Here is a 13,988-nt window from a genome sequence, read left to right on the forward strand (position 1 = left end):
TAGACGTGACTCTCTAGTAGGAGAGAGGTAGATGTCACAGTTATACACCTAGAAAAGTGAGAAAATTCTATGGTGACATAATACCTTGAGTCTTTATGTGAATTACTAAATTATGTTAGGCATTTGTCAGCTGTAAATACATTACAAGCTTTTGGAAGAGACTGTTCTTCTAACAACTGAAGTGTGTATATTGTGCATATCCCTCCCTCTACAATATTGCTTCTGCTTTTCTGACAGACTAGTTCAAGCAAATTAAGAGTCATGGTTTTTCAAAAATGCTATAATACTCTCTCTTTGACCATATTTTTTCTGATTTGGTTTCTTGGGAGGATAAAAGAGGTACTCATTTTGAATTATCTGAGAACCACACAATTAAAGTAATTATCTGATCACATTTTTCAGTCTTTTGTTCAAAGCTTATCCAGCAAGTGGAATTAATTTTAACAGCTATGAAAATCATTGTTTTAATAGAAAAGTATAGCATTTTTGCTATCTTGACTTTCTCATGAAATATATACAGTATCTATGAACCAGGAATGAAAATTTGTTGTTCAAAATTGCATTTATGTTACACATTAATCCTCTGTGTTTTCAGCTAAGAACATAAAAAATGTATATATTTATCTAGACAAAGAAAATGACATGCTAGAGAATTTTTAATTTTAAGAGGATGCCAATGTGTTTTACAACTGTAGATGAATATTTTTGTATAGCTAGAGTTGAAACATGAGTGCTACTTTCAGGGTTGTCATTTATTGAAATAGCTAAGTAGCACTTAATCTTTTGCTATATTTATCCCATATAGCTTTTTGGAGAAATTAACATTACACTGTTCTGTTGGCTCTTGGATAATCGAAATAACTCTGGTTGTCTGTACTGTTTATTCCTTTTGAGTCCAGCCAAAACTTCCACAATATTTTGAATGCTCTTGGACACTCAGTCATGAGCTTCGAGTAAGCTCTAGCACATAGGATGGGAATAAGTGCAGTGAGATATGTGACCTGAAGTAGTTCTGCCTTTTAGTGCAGACCTCATGCAGGTTCACCTGGGAGTTGAAACACTTGGAAGGCCACCTAGCCATCCCAGAAAGACTGCCTCATCTTTCACGAAAAGAAAAAAAATTGTCAACCCTTCCTACTACCACAACAGAAATGGGCTAACACACTAACCAAGGATTCAAATCATACAGTCCTTTTAAAAATCAAGTTTATAAATGAGCGCTTAGATCCTTGTGGGAATCTGCCAGCATGGGAAGTGGGCTGTTGCAGAAGGCTCTGCAAATTAATGTTATGAAAATGCTAGAAATGCCAGCTGAGTTGGAGCAGTGGTGCCTACTGCAGTGCTTGGTCTCCAGCAGCGGTAGTGGGAAATGCTGTCTTGGTAAAGTGCATGAGCCACTGCTGGTGCCCTGTTGCTTCCCAGCATCCATGTCAGGGATTGTCACTCCCATTGGACAGCTCGTCCTCTGAATACGTCGCTGGTTCTGGGACCTGGGGGTTGGGTCCTTGAGCTTCTGGTACTGTGCCCTTGTATTCAGGTGAACCAACGCTGGCTTACGTTAATATATCATTCAGCTGCATGAATATGGCTGAAAACTGGTGGCTTGGGGACCTATTAACAATCATTTCAGATATTCATACCTCAGGGATGTTCCTATCATTTAGAAAGGCTGTTTGGACAATTGGAGGTAATAGACAAAATTGTAAGTGCATTACAATTTATCCCTCGTAACCTTCATACTAGTTTGTTTCATCTTCTCAGCAGGGTAAATCATTGTTCAGTCAGGATTATGAGAAAATGACATACATGTGACATAATGCATAGTCCAAACACAGGACTGCTTTTGTTGTTACAGCTGGTAAAGTAATCTAAACAAATCACAGATAGAATGTATACAAAAGCACCAGTAAATAATTCTGTGACTATGTGTATGTATGAAAACAACACTACTTAATAAAATATTGCAACTGAAGATAGTACAGAAAAATCTTCAAAAACACCTTCCAAGCGTGTTTTCACATACTAACAATACTTTGTGGTCAAATGTTAAGGTCCCTGCTGAAACAGAGTTTGTGTGAAAGTGACTTTGAAACCTTTTTTTGTGTGTGTGTGTGGTTTTTTGTTTGTTTGTTTGTTTTAATTTTAGTTACATGCATTTTATAGTGAAGTCTCATTTGAAGATTAATATTAATTTTCAAGTTTCATTTTTTATAGTTTTTTGAGCAAAGCCATCATTTCCTGATATTGGTGTGTTTCGAATCAATGAACATATTAAAACCAGGTTTCATTGTCAGTCTTGGAGTTTGAAGATGTCAGAAAACTTTAAATAACAAAAACAAAGTAAACTACTTAGCTGCCAGAGAAAACCATACAAAAATATCTCAGAATTACTGCTTAAAAGAAATCTGTTCAAAAACCTGGTATTTCATTAAATCTTTCCTTAATGTAATCTAACATAGATTTTTCTCTGTCCATCACCCTGCCCTTCTAAAGTCTTCCGTTTGTTCTGTGAATAACCAAATGACACAGGTTGATTTACACACATAACTCCATGTGGACTAAGGAGAAAAAAATATTTATTTAATATAAAGATGAAGATAAGATTTAGGAGTGGTTTACTGGCATGTCATGACACTGTGTCAGTCAGGTTATACAAAAGCACTGTGTCAAATTTCAGTGTGTAAACCCAACTGTTAGACAGAAGCACTATAAATTAATTGTCATTTACAAAACACAACCCCCTGCTCTCTTAGATGGCAATTTATTGCTATTTTTAATCTGGATTTTTGAAGTGAGTAGGCATTCAGATATTTTCTGTTACTTTGTATTCTGATTTTTTGTCTACCGCCTATTTGTGATATTAGCTCCAAGAAAGTTCCCCTTTCTTTTCTCCCCTCTTCTCTTTCATTAGATGTCCCAAAAACGGTAAGGATGACTGTTTGTCAGGGTGATGCTGTGCATGTTTCCATGTTTTGTAGCATCTTGTGGGAGAGTATGTATCTAGGCCTCGTGAAAGAAAGCAGTAGTTAATGACTTTTTTTTTTTTTTTTTTTTTTTGTAATCCAACCTCTTTTCTTCTTGAAAAAGTTCACATGCACTGATTTGTTTTGCAAGAAGTTCTGCAATTGCAGTGCGGCCTGTTTCAGCACAGGTTGTCCTTATGAGTTGATGCCTTTTTAACGTTTTGATGATCAAGCCTTTGTTGGTTACAGTCACAGACTGCCACTTAATAGAGTACATTTTGTCTTCTTACTTGTATGTGATGGACATCATACAAGTAGGCATTAGCCTTTCTCTGCTTTGTTCTCCTTTTAAAGGGAACAATATCTGTTAGCTCACATATTAAAAGGCTTTTTATATTTGTGTGTAAATGGGTTTAAAATTAGACTTTTTAGTTTGACCTTTTTTCCTTTATTGCTTCTATAATCCATCACAATCACGTGTTACTAAGTCTACTTTCATTTTTGCATTGTTCAAAGCATCACATACAATTGGTCCTTGCTATCCTCAGGAATTTATTTCTCAGTGACCTTGCCCTTCTCTATTGATTATGTGCCACTGGGACAGTAAACTGCTGCTCATAATGATTTGGATGTACAGAAAAATGAATTCATGTGAGCTGATCCTAGGCTGAGATTACGAGAGTTAGAGAAAGTATTAGCAGAGACTGACCTCAGCTTAATCTTTGGAGGCTTCCTTTGCAGCCGATGGAGGAAGGAGGAACAGGCACACCCCAACATTCCCAAAGCCTGGGCTCTCTCTCTCCATCCCCACTCCTTCTCTTACTTCAGGGTATCACCTGAATGAGTTCCCTTCTCTGAGTCACATTTACAGCTGCCTCAGACTGTTCAGAGGCCTGGAACGCCTCCATGAGCTGTGGCAAAAGCTGACCAGAGGCTGACCTCATGTAGGCCGGATCACTTCACTCAGGGCCTAAAAGCTAATCCAATACCTGACCTTTTAATTCAGCATTTCCTACACCTGCATTTGCTGTCTGCCCTGTAAGCTCTTCCCACCACCCCTATCTTTCTTCTTCTGTATCAGAAGGAGGCTCAAAATGCTTAATAAATCTGTTTTTAATTGCTTGGGAGAAATGCAATTTCTACAGTGAAGGGGCCATTAAGTACCTGTCTCCCTGCTGACTCAGGCTTACATCTCTGGCTGCTTCCCTGAAATTCACAGGTACTCGGCTGTGTTTGATCTTTCAACCTCAGCACTTTCTATCGGGTACTCCTGCCAGCATCTTTTATCTAGATCCTTTCCCTTCCTACTCTGGAGCAATCCTTCTGCACAAAAAGGAACACTCCACAAACGTAGAGCTGGGAATGTGTTGTTAGTCCAAATTACCTACATGTAAGTAATTCAGAAAAGCTTATTCAATAGTACAGTGAGAGCTGTTATGCCAAAAGTAGCTTGTGTTTATCCCTGTCTTTGGCATTGTGCTCCACTCAGTTAAGTATATGATTCAATTGGAGAGCAAAAGATCCACCCCCCCCCCCAGGAAAAAAAAAAAAAAAAAAAGAAAAAAAAGAGTGTGTTAATTTGTACCATAGGATTTAAATCGTTTGTGCTTGCTTTGAGCTGGGCTTCTCCCCTAACATGATTTGGGAGCTGTGACTTAAAAGAAAAATAAGGTATCGTGTGCCAATTCTCATGTTGATTGTGAATGGGAATGAGCAGGTCTCCCAGATGTAGTTAGCACTGACACAATTTGCTCACACACATACAGCTGAAGAGAACCATTGGACTCAGCCCTACAGGTGTTTGTTTTTTGTTTTTTGTTTTTTCTTTTTGTTGTTCTTATCTCCCCCCCAGTTCTACAAAGAATTCACAAGAGCACCCAGTGATTCCTTTTCACCCCATGTTCAGCAGTAAAATCTGAGATTTAGACTAGGATTTAAATTATGGGAAGGTTTTACCCCAGTGCAACTTCATCCAGACGTCTGTAAAAACAAACTGTTGGAGCTGTATACCTGTTAGGCTTCTCTGCAATGATCAAGTCCAACAAATAAGGATGAGCACAAAAGCCACAGAAACTCTGGTCTTTCTCTGTTCTGATGTAGCCTTTCAGAGACATTGCCAAACACATATTACAATACGAAGCACTTTGTTGTACCAATGGTGAAAATAATAGAGATCCCAATGGTGCTGTAGATTTTTGTGTTCTAAATGACAGGGAAACCAGGTTGCCTAAGTATTGCACTGAGTGTCAACAGCACTCTGATGGTTATGTGCCAGTGATAGTCACTCAGTGATATTCAAACTTACCTTTGAGTAAGCATCCCTAGAACGTATTTCATTTTTTTCTGTCCTCTTATCTCTTGGCTTTATTTTCAGGTGGCAGAACAGGTGAAAGTGATAGAGATAATGATAGCACTTTTTTCCTCACTAATTTTAAATCACAGTGAGGAATGGGACACAATGGACCAAAAACTGCTAAAGATACTCATTGCAAATTGCTACTACCAGTCTGGTCTAAATGTGGGTAGGTAAGAGGAGCTGTTTTTCTTCTGTCTTTGTGCAGAGGTGGTTGGAATGGCAGCATCTGATTGCTTACATGTGTGTTTGGGTAGCAGATAAGTGGGCCAGGTGAAAACTTGAGTAAAATGGTAGGGGAGCCAGGCCTAGGTGATAATGCATGGTATATCTTACAGCCCGCTGTCTCTGGGGGACATTAGTAGCCTCTGTGCAGCCAACAAAGGGTGACCTACTGTGCAGACACTTGGGTGCCTGGTCCTTTGTCCTAAGGCAGAGGGACAAGGAGGGACTGGAAGAGGTGATGCAGGAGCTCAGTCAGCCTGGGTGACTGGCCAAGGAGGAAGCTAGGTGCCACAGAGGCACACTTCAGTGACAGAAATTATGGATTTGTACTTGTGGGGCAGGAGTTGGTTTCCTTTTGTCTTCTTCCAAGATCCCAGGGAAAGCATTCTGTTTGTTGGGGCTGGTGCTCCAGCTAGTATGAGAGCCAAGCAGAGTGAAATGTACTTGCAGGGAGGTTAGTGTTGCTTTATGGGCTATGGGAACTGTACACCTACATTTCACTTCTGTGGTTGTTAATTAAGGTTGAAGCACTGGCATGTAATTATCTGCATTGCTTAATTTGTAGCATGTTAATGGCCATGATTTTGGTCCAACTAGCGCTCTCACAAATAATGTTTGGGCACAGTTTTCTAGACAGCATTAGCCTAGGATTGCTTTAAGAAAGCAGTACGAACAAGACCACTTCGAAGAGGGGAAGAGTTGAATTGTGTTTACACCGGTGTACCTGCTGCTTGCCGTCGGGGTGAGACAACAGGCTAATGCCTTCTTGCTTAACCCCACAGACATAGATCCTGGGCTTCTGCAGATCTGTGTAGGGACTGAGAAACTTGTACTCAGACACACAGATGGGGAAAGACAAACAAACATCAATTTAGGCATTCCAAACATTTCTCTGACATTCATAGCTTCAGAATTTGATCAGAGAACATCTATCAGCTCACACATGGTGACATTTTCCAGTAATTAACATATTTCTAAGCCTGATCATTGGCTGGGAGTTGAAAGCAGTACCTTGATTAATTGTGAGCTGCATAAAAGTGTTCAGGCTCTATAAGCTGCAATTGTTCCACATAGTCAATGGAATTTCTGAGAGCCGAAATGTAAACAAAATAATAATAATAATAAAAATGAATATGTAGGATTGGCGTGTCTCTGACCTACCATGCAACGTTTATAAAAATGAAAATTGGCAGGTTGCTTTAACCCAATGATGTGTTGCTTTTAGGTATTTCACAAACAGTGCAAACACATTTTTAGTAGTGCAGTGGAGAAGAGGAAAGTCTAGGTTTGGATCTCTAATGCTTTGAACAGATCTGCCAATGCCATCTGTGGTTTGTGCATGGGGATTTCAAAACCTCGGCAGTGCTGATAGGGATTGCTTTCTTCTCTGTTGACCATCTGTCACAGGTGCTGGAATCAGAACACGTATTATTAATTCTATAGATTAAGACTTCAGTTGGACTGGCATGCTGGTTTATTACCGTGGTTTTGGGCCCATGTCTCTGAACACGCTATATCCGGTTGAGCCAGCTTTTTGTTTGTTGACATTCAGAAAATGAGTTTGCGTATCTCAGTTGTATCCCTGTAAAAGCCAAGAGAAAATGTTCCATTAGGGTTCACATTGATTTACGAAGCAGAAACGTTTGCAGAAAGAAGTCTTGAACAGCTTGTTTTGTTCGGCTCAGCAGTGGGGACAGCCTGCAGACAATTAGTTCCACTCGTGCCCATATATGTCACAAAAGTAAATACTGATTATTACAAAAGGTTTCATGGGAGATAAGCTTATTTCCTGTTACTTATGCTCAAAAAAAAAAAAAACACTGATTTATTTTTTTTTAAGTATGTAAATAACAAGGGGTCTCGCTTGTGTTTGCATTATTTCCTTTAAAGGGAACAAAGTTATGCAAATGCATGCAAAATTCTCTCTGGAGTGCTATTGGTTATCATGAGTCACAGCTTTCCATTTTAATGAGCTGTCTCTTTAAGACAAGACTTAAGGACCATATTTCCAAAAGCACTATAAACCAGAGAGAGCTTGAGAATGTGACAGATTCATTTCATGGTGCTTTGAGGCTTCCAAATTGTGGATTTATTCCATAATGGGACTAAAATCAAATGTGTGCCAATGCCTTTATTAAAATGGACAGCTGGGAAGAATGGTTTTGTCACCCATGTACACCAGTCCCAGTTCCTACTTCAGACTATTGTTCTTCATCGTACCATAAAGTTCTGAATCAAAACAGATAGGATTTATTAGAGAAAAGTTTATTTTAATGATCGCTGTCATATAGTAGCAAACAACAGCTTCTTAAGTAGAGGTAATTGGTCTAATAGCAACCATGTCAGCCCTTACGCAATTCCAGTAATCACACACACAGTGCAAACTCTGGGGTGTGTTTTACAAATACTTCCTAAGAGTGTTTGCAGTGCACAGGCAATACCTGATTTTAATGTTTTAATACAGGATTCAGAATGCAGATTGAAATAAAGAAATGTAGAATTTTCCACTTGTTAAAAATGCAGTCGTAACTCAATCTGAATTTAGTAATATTTATAAAGGAAATATTTATAAAAGGTATAAAAGGCAAGTAAACAGCGCTGGGTGTGTGGGGAGTCTACGATCCACCAACACGCACACATGAACATCAAACATTCTAAATATACAGAACATTGCTTTACATACTAAACGCAACTATGCCTATACATACGTACAATCAGGAAAGGTAACAAACAATACTTAAGTTCCATGACTTAACAGCCTCCATTTTCCATTCCTTTTCTTGATTACAAACAAGTCTCCATTTTCCATTCCTTTTCAACAATATGTCTACAATATGTCTTGCTTTAAGTTGTCAAGCAACTCGGTCTTCAGGCCTTATGTATCCGTTCTTCCCGGATCAAAGAAAAACATCCATCTCCTTTTCAAGGCCAGTAGGGCCTGGGTCAAAAGGCACGTCCACGTCACCAGGGGGCGTAACAGCAAAGGCCTGCGATGGCAGTAGCTGGGGGGGGGGGGAGGGGGGGGGGCAATGGCATAGCAGTCGGATCAGTAAAGGAGCCCGCAGCTCCCTCACTATCTGGCAAACCACACGTGTCTGACTGTGGCCCCACATGGCTCTTTAAGGCCTCAGAGATTCCCACTGCAACTTTGTCGTTTTTTAGTTGCAGAGTCCCACACCTTGACCTCAATTTGCCGCCATGTTTTCAGGATCATAAACTGTCCGATTGTTAAGAAGGAGAATAAACTGTAAGGTTACCAGGACAGTCTTTGTTCCTAAGGACCTATGATTCCCCATAATGCTCAGCTGCTTACCAGTGAGGGGCAGTTGTGTGCGCAGGTCCACTCTCAGCTTGAGCTTCTTCCCAGCTCCGGTGCGCCCATTTCCAGCAACTTTCTGTATAAGCTTCTTTGAGCGGTTTGCTGAGTTTGGCTGAACCTATCTTCATGAGGTGATCAATGTGCCTATTCCCGTCCTGGTCTCCATTCTGCCAGCCTGTTCCTTTTCATTCCTCTTTCTGCTTTTTTATTGATGACATAACTTCATCACATCATGTTGCCTTTTTTTTTTTTTTTTTTTTTTTTTGATCTTGACAGCAGGCTCCCCTCTTATACCCTTCTCCCCACAGCAGTTCTTTTCAAAACAACTTTTCATTGGCGAACAACTTTGCATATAACAGCAACAGCAAACACCAGAAACTTCCATGCCTTAACGGCTGGAGAACAAGCAACCCATCTGGAGAACAAGAAACCGGAGACTGCATGGAGTCCCCTGAATCACCCTTCTTTGTTCCCTCTAAACTCTTTTATATTCCTGATGGCCTCGGCGTTAAAGAGTCTAATGTTATCTCAACCATGGGGCTTTCCAACCCCCATGGCCACATTCCCAAATCTCCCCCTTCTTTATTAATATCAACCATTTTCTCAACACAAATTACCACTCCATACATAACACTTTGCCTTTCGTCTGTAAGTCTCAATATTTATTATCACATTTGTTATTGCTGGTGTCTTACCTCCTCATGTACTTTGGAAGGCTGTCTGCAATGCAGATGGGTGAGCAGCATAACCTTGCCTCTAAAGAATTAGTTTATATGCACATTATCATGGATACTGTCTTCAGAAGTAGGTTTATAAGCTGCTTTTTACAGAGACACCTTGGAGATCTGACTGTTTATGTCCTCCTCCGCCCTCATTAAGCAATAGAGTTGGGTCATGTTATTCTGCTTCAGAATTTAGAGAAAAACACAGATATTACGTCTGCTTGAGTTTGCGGATTGGCGCATCCATTAGTTCAAAGATGTATTCCTCCTCTTTCTCCATTAACCTAGTCAGAGACCTTACAGACCAATGACAATGCTGGAAAAATGTCAATATTAATTATATCATTATCACTCACTTTCATTGCTGACCTAGCTGAATGAGGGGCTAAAAAAAAAAAAAAAAAAAACAAAAAAAAGTGATAATAAAGCTATGAATTGTTGACAAATTGATAATGGATTAAGGCTCTGAGGTTTTAGTAGCTAGGATGTAGTAGCTGGTATGTAATGGCTATCAATGCGGATTAGCTCTACAGATTAGCACAGTTCTTCCTTTAGAAAAAGTTGATAATGAAGTCTCCCCTGTTACTGTGTTAAATCATATCCAAGAAAAAGAACAATTGAAACTGAAAAGGGATACAAAGAATTATTAAGGTGACCAGAGAAATGCAGAGTGAGTTTTACAAGACAAAAGCGGAAGTGCTTGTCATGTGTAGTCAGAAAGTAAATGAAAGGGTGGGGCATAAATTTCTGTTTTTCGAAAGTACCCTGAAGAATGTGCCAAATACCTGGAGGAAAAAAATAGTTTTTGATTTCAATGTGGTGGACAGCAAGAATATTTCTTAATATCGTGTTACATTTCATTTGTTTCTGGCGTAAGAAACTAATTTTCATTTTCTTAAAAAGATGATAGAAGTATGGGAAAAGTTGGCTGTAAGCTTTTTGGCACATTTGCAAGTTCTGCAGAAAATGATAAGTAGCTCAAAGAATACATTTTTTTCTGAGGCTTTATAGAAACCTGCTTCAGGAATGAGAGACGAACTTCTAATTCTCAGAAGACTGTACACAAATTCTCAATGATACACTTCCTAGACTGTGTTCTGTGTTTGGCCAGGAGACTTCCAGCAGACTTTTTTTTTTTTTTTTTTTTTTATTTGAGGAGTCAAGATTGCTACGAAGAAAGATAGGACGTTTTGGTGAAGGGGTGTTTGGATGTGAGACTCTCTTGTCTCACAAGAGATGGGAGATCAGATGAATATTTGTATTTTATCATCTTAAAAGCATGAGATAGAACTTGGTTTGCACTCACTCCACTTTCCCTCTGCTTAGTCTGTGATTGAGTGCTAGGGAAAGTCTACAACTTCATAGCAAACCACAAGGGTAAGACAGGAAAAAAAATTCTTACTGTGCTAAATATTAACATTTCTGACTATGCTCTAACATGTTACAATAGATACAGTTATATACTACCCTTTTCTTTTTGATATTTCTGAAATGTTGCTTCTTACCAAAAAATGAGTTTTCCAGTTCCTAAATACTTAGAAGGATTTAATTATCCACAACACTATTCCCTCAACTTGAGAGCATCAATCTTTGTGCCTCAGTTATTTTCAGCAATTTAGTTTGGAAGGTTTTGCAGTTTTTGCTTATATTATAACTAATCTGCTTGCCTGCCGGTGGCTATTTAGGGAATTACCTATTTTTGTTGCATCTAGCTGAAAGCTGTTGCATCTCTTCTTATTGCTATAAATGAAGTCTCAACTCTGAATTTAGTAACATAAAAGAATATTTATAAAAAGGCAAGTAAACAGCACTGGGCGCACAGGGAGTCTATGCTCTACCAACGTTCACACATGAACATCAAACATTCTAAATATACAGAACATTGCTTTACATACTAAACGCAACTATACCTATACATACATACAATCAGGAAAGGTGACAAACAATCCTTTAAGTTCCATGACTTAACAGCCTCCATTTTCCATTCCTTTTCTTGATTACTAACAAGTCTCCATTTTCCATTCCTTTTGAACAATATGTCTTGCTTTAAGTTGTCAAGCAACTCAGTCTTCAGGCCTTATGTATCCCGTTCTTCCCGCATCGAAGAAAAGCATATCCATCTCCTTTTCAAGGCCAATAGGCCTGGGTCAAAAGGCACGTTCAGGTCAACAGGGGGCGTAACAGCAAAAGCCTTCGATGGCTGTAGCAGCAGAGGGGCCCATGGCGATGGCGTAGCAGTCGGATCAGTAAAGGAGCCCGCAGCTCCCTCACTATCTGGCAAACCACACGTTTCTGACTGTGGTCCCACATGGCTCTTTAAGGCCTCAGAGACTGCTTGCCAGGTGCCGAGCAATCCCACTGCAACCTTATCATTTTTAGTTGCAGAGTCCCACACCTTGACCTCAGTTTGGTCCCATATTTCAGGCTCATAAACTGTCCAATTGTTAATAAGGAGAATAAGCTGTAAGGTTACCAGGACAGTCTTTGTTCCTAAGGACCTATGATTCCCCATAATGCTCAGCTGCTTACCAGCGAGAGGCAGTTGTGTGCACAGGTCCACTTCCCTCAGCTCGAGCTTCTCTCCAGCTCCAGTGCGCCTGTTTCCAGCGCCTTTCTGTACGAGCTTCTCTGAGCAGTTTGCTGAGTTTGGCCGAACCTATCTTCATGAGGCGATCAATGTGCCTGTTCCCGTCCTAGTCTCCATTCTGCCAGCCTGTTCCTCTTCACTTCTTTTTCCTGCTTCTTTATTCATGTAACTTCATCGTGTTGCCTTTTTTTTTATCTTCTTTTTCTTTTTTATCTTGAGGGCAGGCTCCCCTCTTATACCCTTCTCCCCACAGCAGTTCCTTTCAAAACAACTTTTCATTGGTCAAACAACTTTGAATGTAACAACAACAGCAAACACCCAGAAACATCCATGCCTTAACAGCTGGAGAACAAGCAACCCATCTGGAGAACAAGAAACCGGAGACTGCATGGAGTCTCCTGAATCACCCTTCTTTGTTCCCTCTAAACTCTTTTATATTCCTGATGGCCTCGGCGTTAAGAGTCTAATGTTATCTCAACCATGGGGCTTTCCAACCCCCATGGCCACATTCCCAAATCTCCCCCTTCTTTATTAATATCAACTATTTTCTCAACACGAATTACCACTCCATATATAACACTATTTGTCTACATTGAATTGCATATAGTTAGGCTGTAATTAAATTACATATAGATTCGGGCTTTATATGATGTCTGTACTCAGGCTGGCATTTATTTCCCTTCTTTCTTGCACTGACTACCCCCTATTTCAGAATGGATTGGAATTGCCACTGTTGTGCCTATCCTTTCTACAGAGCATTGAGCTCAGTAACAAGTATCTGGGTAACACAAAGCTGTCATTAGGGAACGTGGCATTGTGGTTTGTGTCTCAGTAAAGCACACAGGTGTTAAGCTGGCTGCTTGCTAAATTTGCTCTCTCTTACTGGCAGTCGGTTTCTTTCAGCTCTGTGGAACATCAGTGGAGGACCTTAGAAAAAGCCTTGTTGCCCGTTGCTATTCTTTAGCCCGTTGTTATTCCTTAGATAAACTGATTTCAGTCTTCAAAACTCCAACTTGGTACTTTGTATTGATCAGTGAATGAAAGTAATCCTGTAAGGAAAGACTTGCGTTGTTTATGCTTTGGTTGGAGATTCTTTCCTTATCTTGACTAATGTAATTGGTTTGGGAGAAAAAAGTGACACACCTAAATTATTCCTCACTTTGTCTCTTTAGGAACCAGAAGAACATTGATTTCCCTATGCATAGCTGCAAAGTATTCTACTACCGAGGGGAAAAAAGGCATTCCAAAAACTATGAACTTTTTTTTCCCAAAGGCAGATTCTTAGGAAGATGAAGTACTAAAACACTTCTTCCATACCTTGTGTTCTGTCAACCTTCCTGGTAATATGAACGTAACAATTTATATTGAGTGTGATACTGGTAGCAAAGAGGCTATTCCAGCTTTTGAAAAACTAGTGTAAGGTTGTAAAGCAGAAGCTGCTGTCATCCCTCAGCCAAACACATGTACACCACCATTTACTTTTAATCTCTGCTGCAGACTTCACTCAGCCTTTCAGCTAGTTTTATCAGTGCATCCATTTTTCCCGTTATCTATTCAATTCATAATTTACAGACTCCCGTGTGCCCAGAATATTACTGTTCATTTTCCTGCAAATTCAATTTCACTGATAGTGTAAACATGAGGTCTTGACTAATGCAGTCCTCTAGGAATTTATCAGAATATCACTTCCAGAATAAATTAGGGTAAGTTTAATAACTGGGACCCCTGGGTGCAATGCAGAAAATCCTTGGTGTTTATAAAGTGCCTAACAGGTGATTAACTGTTAATGTGTCTATTCACAGCCCTAGAGATGGACTGT

This window comes from Aythya fuligula, chromosome 2 (genome assembly GCF_009819795.1).
Source record: "Aythya fuligula isolate bAytFul2 chromosome 2, bAytFul2.pri, whole genome shotgun sequence".
NCBI lineage: Eukaryota > Metazoa > Chordata > Aves > Anseriformes > Anatidae > Aythya > Aythya fuligula.